Source organism: Tenrec ecaudatus, unplaced genomic scaffold (assembly GCF_050624435.1).
Source record: "Tenrec ecaudatus isolate mTenEca1 unplaced genomic scaffold, mTenEca1.hap1 Scaffold_1867, whole genome shotgun sequence".
Classification (NCBI taxonomy): Eukaryota; Metazoa; Chordata; class Mammalia; order Afrosoricida; family Tenrecidae; genus Tenrec; species Tenrec ecaudatus.
The window spans coordinates 3,750-29,615 of record NW_027458141.1 but is presented as its reverse complement, the minus strand read 5'-3'; the positions used below and the strand labels follow the sequence as shown (position 1 = coordinate 29,615).

At 37.4% G+C, this 25,866-nt stretch overlaps 1 long non-coding RNA gene across 2 annotated transcripts in view; it reads right to left on the bottom strand.

Annotated features, from left to right (window-relative positions):
* LOC142436259 (uncharacterized) overlaps window positions 1-25,327 on the bottom strand; it is an 89,062-nt gene extending 63,735 nt beyond the window's left edge. For both annotated transcript variants that reach the window (XR_012781824.1, XR_012781825.1), the window contains exons 1-3: window positions 25,235-25,327; window positions 18,531-18,664; window positions 18,372-18,427 (exon numbers count right to left, since the gene is read on the bottom strand). This is a non-coding gene — a long non-coding RNA (uncharacterized LOC142436259). The remainder of the gene's footprint in view (window positions 1-18,371; window positions 18,428-18,530; window positions 18,665-25,234) is intronic.
* Between the last annotated feature and the right edge of the window lie 539 nt (window positions 25,328-25,866).

The following is a 25,866-nucleotide window of genomic DNA, read 5'->3' as shown; positions in this document are numbered from 1 at the left end:
CAGCACCACCCTCCCGATGGTTCCTGCGCCTGAGCCCATTGATGAAGCCATGGTGTCAACCAATCCACTTGGCTGAACCCCTTCCTCTTTTTTGCCACCCTTCCACTTTAGTCTTGTGACTACATGTCCAGAGCATGTAAGAGGAAGTCTTGTCATCCTTGCCTCTAAGGAGCACTCTGGTCTTACTGATTTCAATACAGAGCAGTTTGTCCTTCTCCAGCACCCCAGTTCAAATGCAAATTCAATTCAAATGCACCACTTGTCTGCCAGTTTGTCATGCTGTGGGCTCTTCTGTGTTGTTGTGATGCTGGAAGCTATGTCTTTGGTGTTTCAAATGCCAGCAGGGCCACCCCAAGCACAACTAAGGAGGGACTAGACTCCCACTCTTGAGGAAGAAGCTGCTTAAAACCTTGGACAGAGCTTCAAAGCAGGCTCACATGTTGAAAGCCTGAACAAAGGAAGCAGAACACTGTCAGATAAACTGCATGTGGATGGACCCCTCAGGTGGGAGGGCCCTCAAAATGTGACTGCAGAGGAGCTGCTTTCTTGGATGGGAGTCCACTACGTGGAAGTGAATGGAGGAAAGCCGGCAAGAGCGGAGCATTTGCTGTCTTCATTTGCTCATGGCGCAGGACTCAAGGTAAAGCGAAACAGCTGCAACAGTCTTCTATGATTGGAACTTGGAATATGTGAAGCATAAATGTAAGAAAAGTGGAAGTGCTCAAAAATGAACTGGAATGCATGTACAACAATGCTCTAAGCATTAGTAAATGGAAATGGACTGGTATTGGCAATTTAAAATCAGAAGGTCATTTCATTTTCTACACCAGGAAAAACACAATCAAGAGGAATGGTGTGGTATTCATTGTCAGAAAGGATCTCACTACATCCATCATGAAGTACAATGCTGTTAATTACAGGATTATATCTATCCAGCTTCAAGGAAATCCAATCAATAAGCAATTATTCAAATGTATGGACCAACCACAAAAGCTAGTGATGAAGAAATTGAAGAATTCTACCACAAACTTCATTTGGAAATTGATCGCATGCGATCAGGATGCATTGATAATTAGTGTTGATTGGAATGCAAATGTTGGAGACTGGTGGAAGAACAGTAGTTGGTAAATGAGCTGGAGATTTCATGATAGGATTTTACAAAACTAACAACTTGTTCACAGCAGGTACTTTTTTCCACAACACAAAAGGCAAGTACTGACAGCAGACCTGGTGAGCTGTGGTTGAACCTCAAGACCATCACTCAAGAGGAAAGCAGAAAGTCTTTTTAAAAGACAGGCAAGAAACAAAGGTCAAAGTGGAGGCCAGAAGGTCGGGTGGTCCCCTCGATAGCGATAGCCTCATTTCAAGGAGAACACACTCAATAAATTTCTAAATAAAGCTGAAAGGCACTTGTTAACTGTCTGCACTTGAACCAGCCAGCTTATGCCTGCAGGGACAGGTCAGTGTGAAAATTCTAGTCTCGAGGCTCTTTCTGGGTTATCATAGAAAGGCAGCTAACGGCTCACAGCTCTTTACAGTAGAACATCCTGAAAATGTGTCTCAGGCTATTTTTAACATTTCTCTGTCATAACGTGTTGCACACACCCAGGCTAATTTAGAAGCCTTCGGAATATGAATTCTTAAGCAATTGCATACAGAAAAATGATTTAAAAGGAAAGGATTTCATGGTGGCTCTTTTGAATATCCGAAGATAGGCATTTACAGTTATGACAAATAGATCATTAGAATCACCAGGCTCAACGATGTGAGAAATGTTGTGAGCCTTTGAGGGTGGCCATGAAGTTCCTGTGTGTGCTCCCTCCCTATGAATCACCACTGATAGCACCCAACAACCTGCACTGGCCACAGGGCTGAGCAGATAGCTACGATACAAATTAATTTTAATCACTTTTGGTCCATGGCAGAAGACTGGAAGCATATAGCCAACAATGAATCTTACTTTGCAATAAACAATTTTATCACTTTTGGGATTTCATTAATATATAATGCTAATTCTTTTTCACACACATTCTGTTGTCTTAACAGAAGATAGCTAAGAGCATAATCATATAGGAATATTTCTCCCAAATGAGTACAATACAAGTAGCTAGAGAATTATCTTTCACTTCCTGCCTACTGGGTAAAAAAAACACATTTGAATTAGTGCTCTATTATTATTAATACTACTCATGATTCTAGAAGAAAACACAACTAAGAAAGAATAATGTTTAGGCTTTGGCCATCTAGGAAAGGGCAGGGATTGAAGAGAGAACTCCAGAATTAAATGTTTTCCATAAAATTTGCATTTGCAAAGCACTAAGAAGTGTCAGAAGGATGCAGTAATCCCAGAGTTGTCTTTGGACAATCCTACTTAACTGCGGTGAAGTGTCTGCTGCAATGATTGCAAACTGAGGAAACTGGGAAAGATTTCGACCTGGCAGTGTTTTGTACAAAATGTGTCTAAGCCATCTATTCTCAATTTCATTCCTGAAAGGGCAGCATTTCTACAAAGTTAAGCAGTCACCTATCAACCTAAAACCAGTGGCTGTTCCTCTGATCTGGCTCAGAGTTTTGTGTTTTCAAGCACATCCTCTGACTTTTCACTTTTGCAATACGTAAAGAGATGATCACCACATGTTTCATCTGGCAAACTTTAAACCAAAGACTGGAGACCCATCAGAAAACAAAGAAGACCCTTTAATAAAATACATGTTGGTAAAAACCCAATAAGGAGATTTAAAGCAGATTCAGTGAGATTATTATAATCCAGTTTGCAAAAATATTAAGGCTATATTTGCAATGCTGTTACAATTCCTGAAACCAGGATTTAGATAAAAAATAAAATAAAACTGAAAGGCAGATTTTGAATGTTCTCAAAATGTGCTTCTTTATGAGCCATTTTATTGTCAGTGTCTAATTCACTGAATTTCCAGTTTCTCTAATATGACACAAATTTATAAGCGATGAAACAAGACAATAAAACTATAGTTATTAATTTTTAAATTATACATTCATCAAACATGTATTAAACACTACTGATGACTGCTAGCTAATATTTAGGGCACTACTAAGAGTGGCAGGAATAATCTCTAGACACATGTCCTTGTGTGTTATTACTGAAACAACTACTCTCAAAACCAAACTCAATGTCACAGAGCCATTTTTAATTTATAATGACCTTATACAATGGGGTAGAATTGCCTCCTTGGGTTTCCCAGGCTGTTGCCCTCGTCTTTCTCCAGAAGAGCAGCTAGGAGTTTCAAACTGATAGCTTTGTGGTTAGCAGCCAAACATGTAGCCACTATACCAGAGGGTTCTCTTCATCTTTAATTAAGTTTGCAGATTAAAGATTAATCATGGCCTAACAAAAGTTGAGAAAGCACGTTGTGCTGAAAAAAAAATCATAGCATTGTGAATGAGGGGGAGTGCAGAGTGGGGACCCAGGGCCCATCTGGGGGAGATTGGATGTCTCCTAGCAGAAGGGCTGTGGGGACGTGACGAGCCAGTCAGAGTGTAGTATAGCAAAGGTGAAACATACAATTTTCCTTTAATTCTTAAATGCTTCCCCTCCCCCCACTATCATGATCCCAATTTTACCTTACCTGGATCGGAGAATGTATACTGTCACAGATAGGAACTGAAAATACAGGGAATCCAGGACAGATGACCCCCTTAGGATCAGTGGTAAGAGTGGCAATATTGGCAGGATAAAGGGAAGATGAGGGAGAAGTGGGGAAGAGATGACAAGGTCTACCTATAACCTCCTCCCTAGAGGACGGACAGCGGAGAACTAGGTGAGGGAGATGTGGGATGGTGTAAGATAAGATAAACTATTAATTATTTATAAATTATCAAGGGTTCAGGGGGAGGGGAAGCAGGGAGGACGGGGAAAAATGAGGAGCTGATACCAAGGGCTCAACTAGAAAGCAGATGTTTTGAGAATGATGATGGCAACATATGTACGAATGTGTTGGACACAAATGATGTATGTACGGATTGTGAAAAGAGTTGTATGAGCCCCTAATAAAATGATTTTAAAAAATTAAAAACAGCTATCCCTTGGAAAACTAATGTATGTAATGAGAGTTTCTAACATCCAATAAAAGTATCACTGTTACTCTCTAAAAGTGTTATAATATTAAAAGTTGCTATAAATTATGTATTCTGCATAATCGAAATATGTATCTAGGCAGTGACTAAATGCTGGCAGCCCATGGGTTATGAAGGAGACCATCTCTTAATGGTGTCTTTAAAATTCCCAGGTCAGTCGGAGCAGGCGCACCGGTCTGTATTTAGCTGTCCAAGGGAAAGTTATAAGCTTCCTTCATGATTAAAGAGCTGCCAGTGCAACAAGTGAAGGCGATGAGATAAAGCATTTCAGTGCAATTGGGGCTGGTTTACTCGTTTCAAAATGAGGGCATTTACGTAGTTAAAGGGCAAGGAGTTGTTTTACAGGCTGGATGATCATAATCGAGGGTCTTCCTGTATATCAATAAACTAACTGCTCATGGTGAAGATGATGATGGCAACAACAGTGAGGATTACAATGAAGACAATTAGGGAGATTTACCTCGGGATCTTCCAGCATCTCAACATACATGACACCCAAAGCAATATACATGAAGAAAGCAGGAGGTGAGTAAGAAGCCAGGAAAGAAAAGCTGCTGACAGTTATGGCTGGGTAGTTCACATACCAGCAGCATCATTCAAGGTGAACAGTTTTCAGTGGAGCTTCCAGACTAAGACCAATTAAGAACAAAGTGAAGGCTATTCACTTCAGAGTTATTAGGAACGTAAAATGTCATGAACAGTCATGGAACACTGGCAACTATGCGGAAAAACGATGAACAGCAAGAGATCATGGTGAGCTATAGTGCAGGAAGGTAAGCCCCTCAAGTCAGAAGGCAATCCGTACACAGCTGATGGAGAGCTGCCACCTCAACTTAGAGCTGCACATGAGGAGGGGGAGGTAAACACGAGTGAGGACTACGGGGCACGTCGCTGTGCTCTTGGGAAAGCCGCACGCGGACCAATGGCCATCATCTGAACAGAACGAGAGAAGACGGAATCATTTAGAATCAGGGCAGGTGAGCACAAGGGCTGTAATCTTTCAGCATCCTTGTTGAATCTGCGTGCTGGGAGATAACAGGAGAAAGTGGATTGCATACAGAGGAATGAAGTATTTGGATTGGAGGAAAGCTTGCTAGCAACCTATGATCGGCGGTTGACACAACCTTGCTTGCTGCAAGTGAGGAGGATGGGAGCACTTGCTGATGAAGATTAAGGACTGCAGTCTTTTGTGTGGATGACAAATTAATGTAAAGAAAAAACAAACCATCACAATTGGACCAATAGACATTATCCTGATAAATGTAGAGATGGTGATTTTGTTAAGAATTTCATCTTGCTTGGATCCACAGCAATTTTTATGGAAGCAGCAGTCAAAACAAGTAAAACATTGTACTGCACTGGGCGAATCTCCTGTCCCTAGTCCCCTTAAAATGGTGGACATGCAAGGCCATCGCGTTCAGGGCTAAGGTGTTCCTAACTGAAGCTGTGGCAATTTCAACAGATTCTTATGCAGGTGAGAGTTATCTACCCAGTAATAAATAATACAGAAGAATAGATACATTTGAATACAGTGCTGGTGAGGACTATTGAAAAGTGCGATGGACTGCCAAGAGAACCAACACATCAATCTTAAAAGTATGCCCTCTAGATGCAAGCATGATCAGACTTCATTGTACATACTTTGAACACGTGATCAGGATAAACCAATTTGTGGAGAAGGACATCTATTTGGTGAAGTCTGAGGGCACTGACAAAGATGAGAAGCCCGATGGAGTGACAAAGTGGCAGCAACAAAGGGTCCCAACCTAACAAGCACTGTGAGTCTGGTGCACAGTGTCGCTGTGAGCAGGAAGCAATTCGATTGTACCGAGCAACAACTAAAAGCAATCTCTGGATGGCTTTAGACTATGAACAAATTTTCCAAATAATTTTCATGTATTTTAAAATATGTTATTAAATACCATAGGTCAATGAAGCATTAATATACACATATTTTTGAAAACTGTGCTCAGAGCATGTGAATAAGTTTAAATAGCCAGCCCTTTTGTTATTACTGATTCCTATTTCATTTTCTTCTAATTTTCAGTTTTTATCAAACACTAAGCTCAAAAATATTTTTTAATAAATCACTTTATTGGATGCTCATACAACTCTTATCCGAATCCATCCATCCATCCATCCATCCATTGTGTCAAGCACATTTGTACATGTGTTGCTATCATCATTCTCAAAACATTTTCTTTCTACTTGAGCCCTTGGTATCAGCTTCTTGTTTTTTTCGCCTCCCTCCCCCCACTCTCCCTTCCATACCCTTCATAATATATATTTTTTCATGTCTTACACTGTCCCATGTCTCCCTTCACTCACTTTTTCAGTTGTCCATGCCCTAGGGAGGGGGTTATATTTAGATCAGCTATCTAGACACCACTTCCATTTCTAAGAAATTTTAAATCTCCACTTTACACAAGGGATAGCATGAATCACTCTCCTGCCACAAGCCATCTACTTTATAAATGTGTTTGCTCCCACATACCTGTGTTTAATCTTTTAATGGATCCCCATGGTAAACTTTTATTCTCTTAATATGCTATCTTCCTTAAACTTTGCAGACCAAACTATATATTATGTATTTTAAAAGAACGTCGCATTAAGAGTGCCATAAGTTATCACTGTCTGTGCAGAAATAAGTGACATTTACTCAATGATTTTGTAATACTTATCCAAAGCATTTCTATATTGAATATTCTACTTAGCTACTGAATATCTTCCCTAGTAGACTGTGAGTTGAGCGTCTTGAGAAGAGTGAATCTGTCTTACTCGTTGGCATACCTTCCCAATCTAAAATATTGCCTCCAAAAATAAAAGAAACTAAACCAAATAAAACAATGATCAAAATATTTAGGTATTTTATCACTGATTTCAAAGATCGAGACATAATATAATCTGATTTGGAAGTAACTGAGTAATTGTTTACCTATACACAAGCAAGCACAACTGGGCTGTGATAAGTGTGTAAAGAGAACAATTCCCTCTGTAACATATCGAAATAAGAACGTTACTCTCCATACAGTATTTCATACATCCCATGCATATTCAGTCAAAGTCAAAATAGAGTTTTAATGTAATATGCCAAACTGATTACAAAATTGCTAATAAGAGAAAAACTGTCAGGTTTCAAAGAAGAGCAACAGGAAATGCTTACCAATGATGCCATCCTATACAGTAATGTAAAGAGAACCACACAGTATGGGAGCCAAACAACAACAAAAACAAAGCCCAAAAGAATACCAACAGACCAATGACAATCCCCTGTAAATAGTAAGATATTATATAAAATTACCAAATAAAAGTGCTTAAAATTAATTAAAATAACTGGTTATGAGTGTGTTAATGCTAAAGGAAATTAGATCTACATTTTATCCCGTATAATAAAAGAGAAGAAAGAGTTGACGAATTGTATTGCAAACTAAAGTAACAACTGAAGTACAAAGATATTCTAAATTCTTAGGGGAGCCTTCTATGGACAGTAGACCTAGAGAGCCACAAAAGGAATAGTTTGACAATTTTGAACATTCTTTGAATGTAAACTACCCAACAAAGTTAAAATAAAGAAATCAACATAGTACTGTGAAAACATCCAATAAAATGTAGCCTGGAAAAAGGATTAACATCCCAGATACCCACAACAATGAAAATAAAGTAGGATAAAAGAAAAAACCCTTTGTTGATTTTCTATTATGCTTTAATCCTTCATTAATCAGAAAACACTTCACAGAATAAAAATCAAAATTCACAAATACATTTGGAAGGATGCATAATCACATTTGCTAAACGTTAAAAACTTAAAAGTATTTATACTACCTATTGTATTCGCTTTGAGTTGTGAGGGAATTGGAATTTTTAGGTGCGTGGTTGATGAACCTTTACACTGGTAGAATCTCTTGGAATGTATCAAAGTGTTTATACATTTTGTATCAAATATTCCACTTACAATAACAAATTAATAAGTCATTTTTATAATAAAAGATTGTTCAAAATATTCACTGCAGTCATGATTATAGTACTGAAAAATTAGAATCAAACTCTCCAGACATATTTTTACAAATGAGAGTAGAGAACGAATGCTTTCATATGTAAATATTAAACCCTGTGAAAATACAAAGAATGAATGAGCATATAGTATTAGTACTTTCACATCTGAGGAGGGTTAAATGAGTATGGAGCAAGAGCAAAAGAAGGTTTTCATACTATATTTATGTTTTGTTTTAGTCTTGACAATTAGAAAGCGTTCAGTGGTTACTTATATATTTTAATATAGCCATAAATAAGAATACCTAGAGCAGTTTACTGAAAAGAGTTGCATAGAAGTCGATCCTTTCAACAATCAATGACTGATTAATTCAACAACACACACAAATACAACATTGCACTATGGATTGGAGTAGCAAGCAGTAGTATAAGGATGAGATAATGCACTATCCTCAGGATAAGGCTACACTCATCTAACTCACTCTAACCCACTGCAACCCAGTCAATGCAGACCCACAGCGAGTCTATAGGGCAGCGTAGAACGGTCCCTTTGAGTTTCAAAGACTGTAACTTTTTTTTAATTACTTTTATTGGGGGCTCTTACATCTCTGATCACAATCCATACAATCATCTATTGTGTCGAGCCCATTTGCACAGATGCTGCCATCCTCATTTTCAAAGCATTTTCTTTCTACTTGAGCCCTTCATATCAGCTCCTCATTTTTCTCCCTCCCCCCCTACCCACCACCCTCCTGAACTCTTGATGAGTTATATATTATTATTTTCATATCTTAAATCTTCCTCTGTTGCCCCTCACCCAGTTTTCTGTTGTTTGTCCCCATGGGAGGGGGTTTATGTTGATCCTTGTGATCGATTTCTCCTTTCTCCCCTCACCTTCCCCTTATCCTCCTGGTATCTCTATTCTCATTGTTGGCCCAGAGGGGTTTATGGATTCCCTGTGTTGCAGGCTCTTATATGTAGCACTGTGCATGTTTTGGTCTAATCCGATTTGTAAGGTAGAATTGAGGTCATGATAGTGTGGGGGAAGGAAGCATTAAAGAATTAGAGGAAAGTTGTGTGTTTCAATGGTGCTCTACTGCACTGGCTCATCTCTTCCTTGTGACCCTTCTGTGAGAGGATGTCCAATTGTCTACCTACAGGCTTTGGGTCTCTACTTCTCCCCCCAACCCCCCACTCCCATTCACATTGAGTATAATTTTGTTCTGGGTCTTAGATGCCTAATACCTGATCCTTTTGACACATCATGATCGCACAGGCTGGTGTGTTTCTTCCATGTGGGCTTTGTGGCTTCTCAACTATATGACCACTTGTTTATCTTCAAGCTTTTAAGACCCCAGATGGTATATCATTTGATACCCGGGCACCATCAGCTTTCTTCACCACATTTGCTTATGCACTCATTTTGTCTTCAGTGATTTTGTTGGGAAGGTGAGCATCACAGAATGCCAGATTATTAGAAAAAAAATGTTCCTGTATTGAGGGAGTACTTGAGTCGAGGCCCGATGTCCATCTACAACCTTAATTCTTAACATATAGATATATGTACATAGATCTATTCCCCTCTCATTATATATTTACATATGTACATGCCTGTATTTAGACATCTATAAATGTTCTTTGCGCCTCCTGGTTCTTTCCTCTATTTCCTTTTACGTTCCTCTTGTCCCACCATCATGTTCATGTTAGGCCTTCATTTGGGTTTAGTAATCCTTGCTGCTACATTGCCCTTGGTTAGGGCCCACTAGGCATCTGAAGTCTTTCTCTCCATTGATTTTAGTTCACTTCTTGTTCTCTTATCCCTGGGTTGGTATCTCATCCCCTTCCTTTCTCCCACCTCCCTTTCTCCAGTATCCCTCCAGAATCATCAGTCCATTCTTATCTTCTCCGAATTGTTTATCCCACCTATCTTATTTAGATAGAAGACATGCAGAGACATTAATAAGCACAAAAACCAGGCAAAGCCAAAAGAGACAACAAAGGAAGTCAAAATCAACAAAACAATAAAATAACCAAAACCAAAAAGAAAGCCACTGATAAAAGTGGAAAAGCCTCTAAATAGTTCAAGGTCTCTTTGCTAGCCTTTAAGAGTGCTTTCTAGTCAAGTGTGATGGGGTCTCACATTCTGTCTCCAAAGTCTATTTTTTGTATTCACTGGAGATTTCACCACTTTGTTCCCCTTGCTACTCTGTTGCATGCCTTCGGTGTTTCCCTCCAGGGTGATGGGGTCAGACTGGCACATGCACTGTGTCTGCAGTGTTGTCCCCCTTAGCGCTATGGCTCAGTGAGGGACTTTGTGCCTCATAGTGGGGCCAGCCCTATGGTCCTCTCTGTGCATTGTCTGATCTGTGCAGAAATATCGTCCTTGGGGCTTGCTGGGCCATGATGAGTTCCCCTCCCTCTCCATCCCTTTTCCTTTCTCCTGTGTGCTCTAATCAGATGTGCCCCTCTCCCCAGGCTGTAGGAGAGAGACCAGTCTTCAACCCCATGTGCCAAGATGTGACTACAACATACCGGCATGTACCAGGGAACCGATAGACAGGTGTGCGGGGTCAGCCCCAAACCCAACTATGTGGACACCCCCACCCCTTCGCTAGAAGAATGCACTTCAGAGGACAGCACTGAGACTGTAACTCTTGACAGGAATTGAAAGCCTCATCTTTCAATCCTGTGTAGAAGTTGGTGATTTCAAACTGCTGACCTTTCAGATTTCAGACCAACAGGTAAGCACTATGTCATCAGTGCTCCTCTACCAAGCATGTTGCCAGTTCACACGAAGTATATAGAACAATACAGAATTACCCCCTAGGATTTCCAATTGGCAAATCTGTCTCTCTCTCTCTCTCTCTCTCTCTCTCTCTCTCTCTCTCTCTCTCTCTCTCTCTCTCTCTCTCTCACACACACACACACACACACACACACACAAACACACACTGGACTTGCTAAAAAAATACCTATTCTTGCTGGGGAGGGTAGACAAGGCTTTTTTTTTAAGTAGAACCATTTTTTAAATGAATACTTATATCTTCAATTGACTAAGCAAACGGGGATTTAAGAATTTTCAAATACTGGGCAAAATTCCTATGATTTGGGGTCAGAACAACTGCTGCTCAATTGTTTGAGGTTATCCCCCATCCCTAACTTAAGAGCTGCCCAATTTTTGCTGAGCTGAGTGACTTTTAACCTTGATTTCTCAGCTATACAATTTTGATAGTGACCAGTTCATGAAGTGCTTTTACTGAGAAGTATGAATGAGATCCTTCGAGAATTTCATGAATATTTGCTATCTTCTACTCAGTCTCTTTGAACATGCTTAATGGAGCAGGATGTAGTCAGACTCCAAAGGTTGACAATAGATTAAATAACATAATTAGAGAATTTACTAGCATATACTAAAATATGTATGTCCTGCAAGTCCAAGTAAATGCAAAACATTTCCCCAATTAAATCTGAGTTTGGATTTCTTGTGGTTAGTGCCTCAGAGTTAATTCCAACTCGTAGTGACAAGCACAACAGAAAGAAACACTGCGCACTCTTACAACCTTTCCTGTGTGGGATCATTGCAACCATTTTGGCAATGAAACCCCACACCAAACTCACTGCCATCGAGTTGATGGCGACTCAGAGCAACCCTATAGGACAAGATGGAACCGTGCCTGGAGGTTTCTGAGACTCAAACACAGTGGTGCTCCACCTTCCTAATGCTGTGATCCTGTCACACAGTTCCTCATGGGGGAGTGACCCCCCAACCACAGAATTCTTTTCTTTTCTTTAAAAAAAAAAAAAACAACATTTTATTAGGGGCTCATACAACTCTTTTTAAAATTTTTCTCAGTTTTATTTATTGATCTTTCTTTTTTTCTTTTTTTACATTTTATTAGGGACTCATACAACTCTTATCACAATCCATACGTATACATACATCAATTGTATAAAGCACATTCATACATTCCCTGCCCCAATCATTCTCAAAGCATTTGCTCTCCACTTAAGCCCTTTGCATCAGGTCCTCTCATAGAATTATTTTCATTGCCACTTCATCACTGTCATTTTGCTACTGTTTTGAATCAGGAGACCTCTGTGAAAGGGCCGTTCCACCCCCACAGGAGTTGCGACCCACAGGTTGAGAACCACTGCTTTAATTCTTCTTGGGAGTATTAAGTCCTAGCTTTCACTCCAGGAGCAGATGGTGATTTTTGGCTGCTGGCTTTACCATTAGCAGGCTGATGAGTGATTACTATGCCACCAGGGCTCCTCGGAGGAGACATTTTGTTCCTGCCAAAGCACTAGCTACTTTGGATTGAAGGTCAGTAATTCTCCCAGATAATCTCAGCGGTGGGCAACTGTGAAATGTTCTAGCAGCTCCTCTGATGCCAGACAGGAACTTGGGTTCATTTTCACAGTTGGAGTTCCCACCTGTAGAAGAGTAAGTACCCAAGTGGTGCAAATAGGAAGCGTTCAGCTACTAACCCAAAGGTTGGTGGATCAAATTTATCCGGAACTTTCTGAGAAGAAGGCCTGGCTATCTGCTTTCCAATGGTACCAGCCTTGAAATATTGATGGAGTAATTTCACTCTGCACATGAGTACCTTTTTCTTTTTCACTCACTCTCAACTGTGGACTAGCCCCTCCTGATGACACGTTCAAAGTACTTGACGTAAGTCTCACCAGCCTTACCTTGAAGAAGCATTTGGTCTGTACTGTTTCAAAGACAGTCTGGTCACTTTTTCTGGCAACCCAGGTAAATACAATATTCTTTGTCAATACCATATTCAAATGACTCATTATTCTCCAGTCTGTGTCCATCTTTCTCATGCACATGAAGAGATTGAAAATATCATGACTTTGATAAGGCACACTTTAATCCTGCAAGTGACATCTTTGCTCTTTAACATATTAAATAATCCTTTTACAGATTTAATTGATGTCTCGATTGCTTCTTTGCATGAGTGTAATTGTGGTATCAAATAAAACAAAATGATTCACAATTTCAATTCTCCCCACCACCGCCTTCCATTTATCATGATGTCCCTATTAGTTCAGTTGTATTTATTTTTCATTAGGCAGAATTGTGAGGATTTATTTTTTCCTTAGGGAGAAGTACAATCCATGCTGAATGCTGTAGCCTTTTATCTTAATCAGTAAATGCTTCAGGTCCTCTTGACTGCTGGCAAGCAAGGTGTGCCATCTGCATATGGAAAGTTGTTTATGAGCCTTTTTACAATCATGATGGTGCGTTCTTCTTGCAGTCTGGCTTCTGGGATCATTTTTCTCAGCATCCCCTTGATTGCCCAGTGACTGCTTCTGGGTCTTTCTATAGGCTCTGCATGAGAGCTATTAAGTATTCTTCGTAGAGTAATCCATAGGTTGTTTTGGGATACACAATCAAATGCCTGTGCATTGTCAACAAAACGCATCCATCTGATATCTACAATCATATAGTTCATCTCACATCCTCTTCTCAATCCAGCTTGAATTTCTGTCTTTTCTCTATGTATTGTTATAACTATTTTAAACTTATTATCAGCAAAAATTTACTTTCATGTGATATTATGATTTTGTTTTAATAATTTACACAACATATTAGGCCACTTTTCTTTGGAATGAGCAAATACATGAATTTCTTCCAGTTGGTTGATGGGGTAGCTGTTTCCTATAATACTTGACATGGATGAGGGAGTGTTTCCAGCTTATGGCTAGTTATTGAAATATCTCAATTGCTATTCTGTCCGTTCCTGAATCTTTTTTTTTCTTCAATATTTTCAGTGAAGCTTGGGCTTCTTCCTGTTATACTATAGGTTCTTGATTAAGATGCTACCTCTAAAATGGTTGAATGTGACCAAATTTTTGGGTACAGTAACTATGATTCTTTCATTCTTATTTTAATACTTCCTGCATTATTAAGCATATTTTCCATAGAATCCTTTGGTATTTTCGCTCAAGGCTTGAGTTTTTTCCTTATTTATTTCATTTTGAAAAATGCTGCATGTTGTTCTGTGTAGGATTTCTAACTGAATGTTCATGCATATTCATCATAATGCTTCACTTGTCTTCTTGAGCGAGCCTATAAAACTTTCAAGTCAGCTTTTACTTTGTCTTTAATTTTTCCATTTGCTTTAGTTGCTCTATGATCAATAAATAGCAAGGTTCAGAGTCCCTTCTGACATCTACTTTGATGTCTTCTATCTTTCCTGTCTTTTTAATGACCTTTTGCTCCCTTCATCTATGATGCTCATGATGTCATCCCAGAATCATCTAGTCTTTTATCATTAATGATCAGGCAATGCTGCAAGGCTATTATTGAGATATTCTCTAAATTCAGGTGGGATATACTCACCTGAATACTCTTATATTTTTATCCTACTAGACTTGTTCTCATCTTTTTCAGTTTCAATTTGAACTTGCACAATAGCAATTGATGGTCTGTTCCATAGTTTGCCTTGTTCTAATTCTGGATAAGGATACGGAGCTTCCCTATCTGCCTTTCCACACATTGAGGAGATTTGATTCTTGGGTGTTACATCCATGTGGCTTTGTTTACAACTACATATGTTAAAATGAAGGTATCTCATGATCATTTTAAAAATTCATAATTATTGCTCTAATAACATTTGCATATTCCCTGGTGAATTTTAATAAATGAGAATAAAATGGTTTGTTTCAAGTGTTTAAGACTTCCAAAATTAAAATGGAAAGCAATGTTCTGACTCAGTCAACAAGGAATATAAATTAGGGGATATATTTCTAATAATATTCTAACAGACAGACAAAGGTTATAAATATTTTAAATATTACATTTAAAATTAACATGTTAATGTGAATGAGTGAAAAATATTCACATATTTTCCATTTTCTTTTGCTCTCTGTCTTTAAAATATCACTACTTGTTTTCTCATAAGCATTCTAAAACTTTCAGAATACGAGAAGGTACCCACTAAAGGGAAAAAATAAATGGAATTTATTTTTCAAAACTATAAATTTAAAATTTTTAAATAAAACAACCTTTATCACCTTCAAAGTACTCTCCATTACCCTTAACACATTTGTCATATTTGTGATTCTATTCTTGGAAACATTAAAAGTCATCTGTTCGGATGGCTGACAGTACCTCCCTCATTATTTTCTTCACCTTCTGTGTCATCAAATTGCTGTCCTTTCATGTCCCTCTGGATTCACGGACATAAAAAGAAGGTGCACAGAGTGAGGTCAGGTGAGTTAAGATGCATGGGGCCAGAGGGGCATGCTGTTTTTTCACCCCAAATTGGCACACTGAGATGGCTACCTGAGCAGGTGCATTGTTGTGGTGGCAGAACCAGAGTCCCATCTGCCACAAATAAGGTCTTTTTTGTGGCACAGTTACTCTATCATTTCAGAACCTCTAAATAGAAAGCTTGATTAATAATCTGACCTGGTGGAAGGAACTCCAAGTGGATTATGAGTCAACATTTTTGTCTTTTTGAGATGTCGACGGATGTCTAGAATGAGTTTTATCATCAATCGGCATTTTACCTTTCTTGAAATAAGAAAAGCATTCATACACTTGAGTTTCTGAAGCATATTTTCCAGGCAGGAAATAAAATTTCACAACTGCATCCTGGTCTCTTAAATTGGCCAAAAGAAAAACTGATTTCCAGTGATATTACTTCTACAAAAAAAAAAAAAATTTCACTGAGACCAGAAAGAACTTTCCCAGGTGACGCCACTGGGTGCGCTAAGAGCAAGTTACTCACCTACCAAGAAAAATGCATAGTGTGAAAGTTATGCCCAGTGGGGCTTTTTTCTCCATTTGGGGGGCGGGGGTTCCCCCTCTTTATAGAAATGTCTTTTTAAAGTCCTTCAGTTTTCTAAAGTAAACTTCCCTTTTATTAAAATAAATGGCATTGCTGTTGAAGTGTAGACTCTTGTCCTTTTTAACAGTATGGGTTCGACCGTCCTACAAGTTGGATGTACACACGTGCCCTGTTAATTGCTAGCAGCGTTACGTGGTCAGGTTCAACGACTTCTCTGATCCTCAGCTTCCTTATTTATAAAACAGTAACAGGATCATTCGACATATAAAAAACAAACTTTTGAAAGGCAAGGATGTTACTTTGAGGACTAAGGTGCCATGGTCTTTTCAATTACCTCACACGCATGTGACCATGATAAGTTGGACACTGAATAAGGAAGACTGAAGAAGAGTCAACACATTTGAATCATGGTGCTGGCAAGAAAATATTGAGAATACAATGCATGTGAAGTGAATAAACCAATCTGTCTCAGAAGATGGGCAGCCATAATGCTGCTTGAACTTCATCTCATTTACTATGGGCATGATGGAGACCCGCCCCTAGAAAGGAATAGCACACTTGGTAAAGCAGAGGAGCAGAGACAAAGACGTCTTGACGCTGTGGTGCAACAATAGGATTGGACATAAGAACAGAGGGGGAGCGCGGCACGGGACTGGCATGTTGTGTCCTGTTTTACATGGGGTAACTGTACGTCAGAACAGACATAAGGGCACCGACAGCAGCAACAACCAATCCTACATATTTCATAAGGCTTTATCAATTATTCATTAAATGAATAACTGTACACAGATTTGTGTCTGGTGCCTTTTAAGTTTCAGGTAATTGTTAGTTCATGATATAAGTTTTCTTCTAGCTACTTTAACTTTCTGTGGTAATCTATTGCACTACTTGCTTGTCTTGATTTTCTCTGGGTGAAATATTGGAGTAAGTGTATGCTCATTGACTTTCTGGATTTTTTGGAACTTCTATGTCGACTTAATCTTTCCACTGTATCTAAAACATACTTTAAAGTCTTTACATCATACTTTCAAGCAAAAAATACCTCTTAATCATTATTTTCACACATCGGTATCTAAGGAGATCCTCTCAATCTCTATTATTTCTAAATGTTTGCCCAATAAGTTGATGTTGTAATATGGAATAATTCTTAATTACCTGGTTGTAAGCAAAAAATGCTTCTAATTAAACAACTGTTTTGAATAAATACAACTGTATTAGACATTTTATTGCTGCTAAATGATCCTTAGTCTTAGCATTCTGTGAGCAGCTATTTTTGAACCTGAAGTTCCACCCAAAATGAGGCACTGACATCAAGTAACAGAAAATATTGATACTGGTTCTTGGCTTCTTTAACAAGGAAACAGCAAAGGCCAGATATAAATTTCTTTTAAAAGAACCACTGAAAGTCCTTTACCTTTTTTTAAATGAGGTTTTCCTTATATATATTATTATTTATTTAATGAGTGCTGTTTTCTGAAACCTGATTCCAAGCTTTGATTTTGCCTCTATCAAAGTAATTATCTGGGATCGATATTTAGACTCATTGGTTTTGATTAAATACAAAGCTCTAGGGAACTATATGCTTTTTAACATGCAGAAGAAAGTTGCTATGTGATGGGATGTGCACACTGTGAAAGCAGTTTAATGCCCCGTTATGAGACAGTGCCTAATGCACGAGACATCTCTAGGTGGTTTTCACAGTATCATAGGAGAATTAACATAACGAATAATGACAAACACTTAAGTTAAGAGAACCACTGTGTCCTAATCTGTAGCTTGTAAAATCAAATTAGTAAATTAAAATTTGCATGTGAAGCAGTACAAACAATTCAGAACTGAGCTGTTTTACTAGTTCGTCTCCAAACTGAATAAATCACTTGGGTTTATTTTCAAATTATTTAATTTAAATAATTTTATTTAATTATGCAAAGCATAATTTACTTTAATAGTATAACAAATTATGAAAAATATCAATGAAAATGCTACTATAAGATTGTTATGACTCTTTTCTTGAGATGTTTAATCTGCATTTTTAATCAAAATTTGGAACTACCTGTTTCTGAAAGCAATAGCTTTTCATAATGCACCACATTTTAAAAAGATATACTAATCTATGTAAGAGAAAAAAACTGCTAACACTGAAAAGTGTAGTCTATCAAACATTAAATATGGTGCAATGGCCATTTTGTAGAGTTAATTAGTGAAATGGTGAAGCAATTATTAATCTCCAGAGTGGTCAATCGAATTTTCAGTAGAAATTGATCAAGCTTCTTCTGACTCAGAAACACCCTATGGCTAACTATTGATCAAGATTATATGATTATAATTCATATCCCACCCCCAGAGCACATGAAACAAATTATTTCAAAAGATTACTCAAAACATACACGCGATTGAGTTTAATAGAGAAAGTCTCACTAGTGTGAGTCTTGATTGGGTAGTTGCATAGGAAAACACACCTACCTGGCTAGGCTGAAGGCATCGTCGATCAAACCTGCTCGGTTACTGACTGAGAGAACCTATGAGGCCAACCAGAAAAATATTGTCCTGGTTAGAAATTTAGAATTAAAATCCAGGGTTCACATCTGAAAACGGATCTTAAAGAGAAAATCCAGAATTTACCTCATGGTTCCTTATTAACTGTTCGATTAATAATCTCCAATTCCTTAGGTCATAGTTGACCCTAAAGTATCTGGTTTGATTGATGTTCCCCAACAACCAGCTTCCTTTGCCCAGAGAAGTGATCCTGTGGTGCTCTACAAACAGCATGTTTTTCAGGATGAAATAGATTTAGATGTTAATGATATATAAAGCATATTTTCTTAATACCAAGTGTAAAGTTACTAATAATTATTATTGCTCAATTAAAAGCTAATCTTTCACGTAATCATTTGCATCTAGGATATACTAGTAAATGTTTAGTAGGTTATAACTAGCCTCTATTCCTGATAAAATCCCTATCCCCTACACATAGTAGTTTTTTCAACATACATGTGACCTAACATTTACTTGTGTCTGTGTGACATAGACTATATATGCATATAGTATGATTAGAATGAAGGGAAAAGTTTTGAGAACTACATTCTCTTAACGCGTTCAGTAAGAAAGTTATTAAAACAATCGAGCTCATTTATTTCAGAGTCATGGGTGTTCCTTGCCTCTTCCTTGTGCTTTCTTGGAAATACTATAAATAACAGATGATGCAGCATCATCAATAACGCCGGAAAAAGAAACTGCATTTACTTAAGACTCTAATATTTCTACACATAATTAAAAACAAAGATAATAAATTCTGCTTATTGGAATCACCTTGGAAAATAGTAACTTGATTATATTAGCCAGGTAATTCAATTAAAGAAAGCGAGCTGGTAAAAACAATCTTATAACTTCTTACACATTTAACTCCTTCAAATATGGTACATATGGAGAATGCTATTCATTTTCAATTGTTTCCTTATTTATTTACAAACCATAGGTCACAATTCCAATGATTTTGTACTTCATTGTGGATGCTTTCAGACCTTGTGTGTCCTAGAACCTGCATACTCTTTAAATAAAATATTTTTAATCTTTGTGCATAAATGTAAGGAAATATATGTAAGTGTACACGTATACATGTATAAAACCACTGCCATGGAGTCAGTTCTAACTCACAGTGACCCTATCGGGAAGAACGGAACTGCTGCTCCTGGTTATGAGGTCAGCTAGCCTCATCTTTCTCTGAAGGAACAGCTGGCTAGTTTGAACCAGCTTGCAGTCCAAATGCTTAGCTTGCTATGCCACCGTTTACTATAGCATGTGTTCATGTTCTCTATCTACAAAGCCTCCAGGATTCAGCAGAGCTTATGCTAAAACAGTGTCTCATGCCCAAGGGAAAAATAAATCATTTCCATGATAGCTCACACCAGAAAATGTATCACAGAGACCATGTGCAGCCCATTGGAGTCAGCTTCAGTCCATTGTCAATGTTTTTACATCTCAGACTCCAAATCAGGTTTTCCTATTATTTCCCCAAGGACGCATTCAAACATATAGTTTTTGAATGGAATCTCTTTACATAGAGTCCATCAGAAAATAATTCTACTACCACAAAAGGTATCGTGGACAAAAGTGGTCATTAATTGCTCAAAACTGGAATGAAGTGGAAGATTTAGTCCAAACATGCCAGCAAGATGAAGAGGCACCTATTACAGTCCACTAAAATATAATCCCAAACTATTGAAAAAAATCTAATATTTAATGTTTCAAAGCACTGTACTTTGGCCACATTTATATGTAGTACCCGTGCAAACGAGGCTCAGACAGTTGTAATTCAATTGTCCAACACAGCTGAAAATAGTCCATCTCAGGTCTTCCACCATCTAGGCTTCTTTCTAGTCTGGTCTATGCTCCTGACACAACGTGGTATAGTGCTTTTACTATCATAAAATACACATTTTCACATTCCTTCTCTCTTTTTAATTTGAAAGGAGAAATATGACAGTTAAAATAAACTAGAATAGGGGCAAGAAAGTCATGCCCGACTATACATCTATATACATAAATGTTTAAACTTCGATAGCATATTCCTTTTTTAAAACCACTTTACCTATAACCTGATGGACAAACAATGGCCTATAAGGTCCCTTTCAATGCTACAATTCAATGGAAAAGAAATGGTATACATTCTCTTAGGCTGACAATTGATCTCTAGTTTAATAGTGGTATGCAGAAGGAAAAGTCTATCAAGTTCTATTTTAGAGTATGAATGATTTTCTCTACCTATGAGACTTTATAATCTCCTTTTCTTCAAAACTTCAATGTTTATCCACACAATTGCTATAAAGAAGCTTTAGAATATCATCCCCATTTTATGGATGCAATGATGACAAGAGATATAGTTAACAAGAAAATGTGGCAAGTATAAAAAATAAAATTGAAACATTAAGGATACTGTTTCTGTTGATCAACTTTGACTTTATTTTCATGCATCTGTAAGTTCACAATGATCTATTCCTTATAAAATATTAAAATCATGTCTGAATTCACAGAATAAATTGGATCTCCCCACTCCTTAAGTAGTCACTTTATAGGTGATAATATTTAAAATTCAAGCCTCATATCTGATCATATAATTTAGGGTTTTACAGGTTTCAAATTGTCATGATTTATAATTATTAAATATAATTTAAAAGTTATTTCATGCTCATCTTTTATATAAATCTCATGTGATATATTTGGCTCTTGTTTTTAAATCAATTTTATTCAAAAATTTAAATCTATACTCAAATTAAAATAATATGTATGTATAAATGATAAAAGCAATTCTTACCCCTTTTATGTAGTCTGGTCAGTAAAAAAGAAGGAAAGGAAATAAAAGGCAACCATCTCCTGCTTTTAAGTTTGCCATAATTAAACTGATAACTAAAACCTGAAGGTTATTACTGTTCGTGAATAATTTTATGTCTCTGGTATAAGTGAAATCTGTAGAGAAATAATCCCTGGCAAGATATAGTAATACATTCTTAAATACCTTTTCAGTTCTAGTTAATTATATCCCTAAAATATTCTTCAAATTAACTAATGGCAAGCAATGAATTTTAAAGTGTTCTTTTTCCATGGCCTCGTGATGTACAGTGCATGATGAGAACCATAAAAAATTATGGAAGCTATATTTTGAGGGTCGGTAATAATAATTAAAATTTCTATTTGGAATGTTCCCAAAATGACACAAGTCTGAGGCCATATCAAAACACAGAGCAGTTAATACTTTAAAATATTTTAGTTCTTATCATTCATTTACCACCACCACACACCCAACACACACCCAACACACACACCCAACACACACACCCAACACACACACCTAACACACACACCCCAGGACCAAAAGAAGAAGGTGATATATTCTTTACAAACTTGGCTGGCTGCAGATGAGAAGAAATGTCAACCAGGATAACAAAACTGGAAATACACAATAAACTCTGTGATAACTTAGGTGGACTTCCTCCCTAAACTTGTAAGAGAATTAAATGAGATAATGTTCTGTAGCTCTTTAAGAGTCACTGGCATACACCCAATGACAAAGTGTTACATAACTAAGAGATCGCCCAGACAGCCTAACAAAACTTTACAATTTTATCCACGGTAAATAAGGGTGTGCTCATGAGAGAAGTATTAAAAATAACAGAAGAAAATCACAGCCCTAGACCTAGCTCTTTACCTAATTTGCCAACGGACTTGATCCAAGTTACCATCAAATTGTAATAAACTCATTTAGAAGATGGGGATTAAAATCATATTGCTTCTAAGGGCTTCTGAGTCTCAAGTAAGCCAATGCTGAAGGCAAAGGTGAGAGCACTTCAGCACTAGTTTAGTGTTTACTGACCTTTCAGAGCCAGTGTCTACTCTATTCTGACTGTGTTCTTTCCTAAAATGTAACTGAATGTATTGCCTGCCACTCTTGGGTAAGCAAATATCCAGTAAATATGCAAGCTATTACATTTATAATGCCTAGATTGTTGGTATTTTCTCATTGAAAATGAAAGAGAGAAAAAATTTTGGCTGTTTCTAATAACTTAAAAATTGACTTAATACTTTAGGTAGCGTTTTATGTCATCTTTAGAAATAATTATATATTTATCCAAAGGGCTTCAAAAATTTAACTCTCAAGAAAATATGATGATGATAATCAAATTTAAACTTTATAATTAACTATGGCCTTGTGTGAATATATGTGAAATAAAATCTTTACTGACCATGAAAAATTACAAAACATTGATCTGGTTGTTGTCATTAAAATTTGGCATTTTTTTACATGTGTTTATAACAATTGACCAATGCGTTTTTCTCCCTGGCTTAATGCAGATACTTTTCATGTACATTAGTTGTTTGTTTTGAATAAAATAGGAGATAACATATAAAAGAAGTTGAGGTTAACCAATCTTTTCTTTTTATCTAATTATAGTGTGGTGTCAGGTTTTTACTAGGCCTCATCGAAGTTCAGGACTTCAAGAGAAGACGGTGCATAGGTAAAATGACACTGAAAAAGGCAAACTAGAAAGATGACTTTTATTTTTAGCTTCACTGGGAATCGGTCACCCCAATTTGTGCATTTATAAAGCATTTATAAGGCCTTCAAGTGACATGTGGAAAACTTACTTGCTATTGAGTAAACACTTGACGGTATTGAGCAACCTTAAGTATTAAGTGTTACCATGTTCGTGTCAAATAGAGAACACTGCTGGGATTGAAACAAAAGGACACCTTACACTCTGATATGTGTGCAGTGCCTGACTGTGGGGTGGGGATGTGCCACTCACAATACCCCCTTCATAAATAGCATCCCCTAGAGTTTTAAAGCGTATACCTGTGCAGTTGTTCATAGCAGTTCTTCATATTAACATTGGTGATATTTAAGGCAAACATGTTGAAAGAATGGACTGTCATTATCCTGATTAATAACTCAAGATGAAGCAATCTCTCAAGTACAACCTGTATTGGTCAAGGGAAGGCTTATGGTCTTCCCAAAAAGGAGAAAGTAAAGGATAAAGAGGAAATACCTTCTCCAGCAGGTTTCCAGTAAGAACAGACTCCCTATAGCCCTCACCTTCTAAGCTGAGTGTTTAGGCTGATTCAAATATATAATCAGTAAGTACTTCTACATTTCTTTAACTTTCTCATTTCCACTCTACATTTCAAAGGGATATGTCGTAGTTTATTTCTGAAGATTATTATGTCTCATGTTTCTAAGAAATGTATGGAGGGATGGCATAATTCAAATCGTTGGACAATTACAACTCCCTAGTTTCATTCACCATGTAATAACATATTATGTATTCAAGTAAAGGTGCTTCATGGGGATAAAAGAGAATTATAAAGGAAAATAAGATAGTAAGTGTGAATTCAGAATCACGAAATAAACGCTAACTCAAAGCAATTAAAAGAACAAATTGTAATGAGTTATTTTAAAGGAGAAGAAACCAATAAATGTTACAGTCAGCATTTCAACGTACCACCACATTACATGTGAATGTCTTATATGCAATAAACGTGAATGGAATTGTAACTCTTTATAATATGCAGTTTCATATTAAAATTACATTAACACGAAATTATGAGTAACCTTCACCCCTGGGAATTACAAGTGTTTATGTTTCTGATAGTCAGATTACATTCTGGATTCAGTACATTTTGCCTATATGTAGCCATGCACCTATTTTGAGTACTTAACTGTGCCATGTATGAAATGAAACAAACATTTGTTTATTTACTTAAAACAAAAGATATATGCTCAAAATGATGTTTATAGCATAAAGAATTAAAATACACTAACAGCATTGGTGAAAGCAGCAAGGGGAAAAAGGTAGAAAAATGTGACCTTCTTAGTGCCACTGAAGTGTTAATAGAAGATGATCATCGCCTTTTCTCCAACTCGCTGGGAAGCAGAGCAAAAGGAACCCTCATGTGGACCCTGCTGTCCATGAAGGACTTAGAAGGGACTCAAGTACTCTTCTGTGAGTGATTGCAAATAGGCCCCTCTCCTGTTTGGCGCCATTTACACAGACAATAAGGAGCCCTGGTGGTGCTGGGGTCAAAGAGCAACAGCTGCTAACTAAGCGTCCCTGGTTCAGTCTCACAGCTCCTCTGGGGGTGAAAGAGGACACCGGTGTCCTGTGTGTGCAGGTACAGCCTGGGACACCCTAAGGGGCAGTGCTCCCGTGTCCGAGGACTGCTGGGAGTTGGAATCTATTTGATAGCACTGGGTCTGTGGGTAGAAAGACAATGAACTGGCTCTTCTCCCTGCACCTTGAGGTTTGACCCCCAAAGGGTGCACTTTGAGGACAACTCTAATCCTCTCCCTTCAAATCCAATAATTATAATTATCTAATCCCATGAAGGATATTGCTTCTCTGGTCTCTAAAAGAGATAGTCTGAAAATGCAAAGAAAGACAGTGGAATGGGATTAAAACTGTTGCCTCAGTTTCAGTTTGTGAGACACTGCTCTAATGGGAGTTCTGCTTACATTTTAATTAAATGTGTGATTATGAAATTATACAGTTTAAAACAGCTACGATGAGATCTACAAAAGCATTTAAATGTTTTCTCTTCACCATGAAAGGAACGAATAAACAAGAACTATATAGGCAGGGTGAAAGTGGATGAGTCAGAAATTATACCGAAGAGATCCTCTTATGCTTTCTTATCTTGTAGAGGTGATTATCATTCTTCCATCTTCTCTTTCTAGTTTGTCTTTATGCACATTTTTATAACCCCAGAAACCAGAGGTTAAGTTGCTGAACAATTATCTGAAACCAATTGTCCACAGGGGAGAATATATATCTTACCTGATTTGTTAGACACCCAAATAATTGCTTCTGAAGACACATGGCTTCTATTTCCTACCACAATGGTTAATGGAATCTGCCACAGGTAGCTGCAAAATAGAAGAGTAGCTTTAAAAATACAAATTGGTGTTCATTTGAAAAACATGCATCTTCAGAGGGATTTTTATTAATGCTTTTTAGGGAAGCTACCAAAAACAACAATAAAAAAAGCACTCAGACATCAAAGTAGATTCTAATTCATTGTTTCTATCTCACCAAGAAGACTGTGCACTCAGAAGTTTTCTGTCAATGTAGAAGAGATCTCCTAATAATATACTTTGCCAAAAAAACCCAAAATGTGTGCATTAGGAGTTAAAAGTGGCTAAATACTACAGTATATATTGATTTGAATCTTAAAATAATTCATTTCTATTGTTTTAATATTAAACACTAGTGATTTTATGTATTCACATTTCACCAATTTCTCCTTATTTATTTTATAACTGTTCAGAGAGATATTTTATTATATTTCCATAAGGTTAATATGGCACACATAAGGTGATTCAGGCAAAGAGAATAAAACAAGACTGACAAGATCCCCCTAAAATCCATATAAACACAATGCACCCGACAGGGCACACCTAATGTCCTGC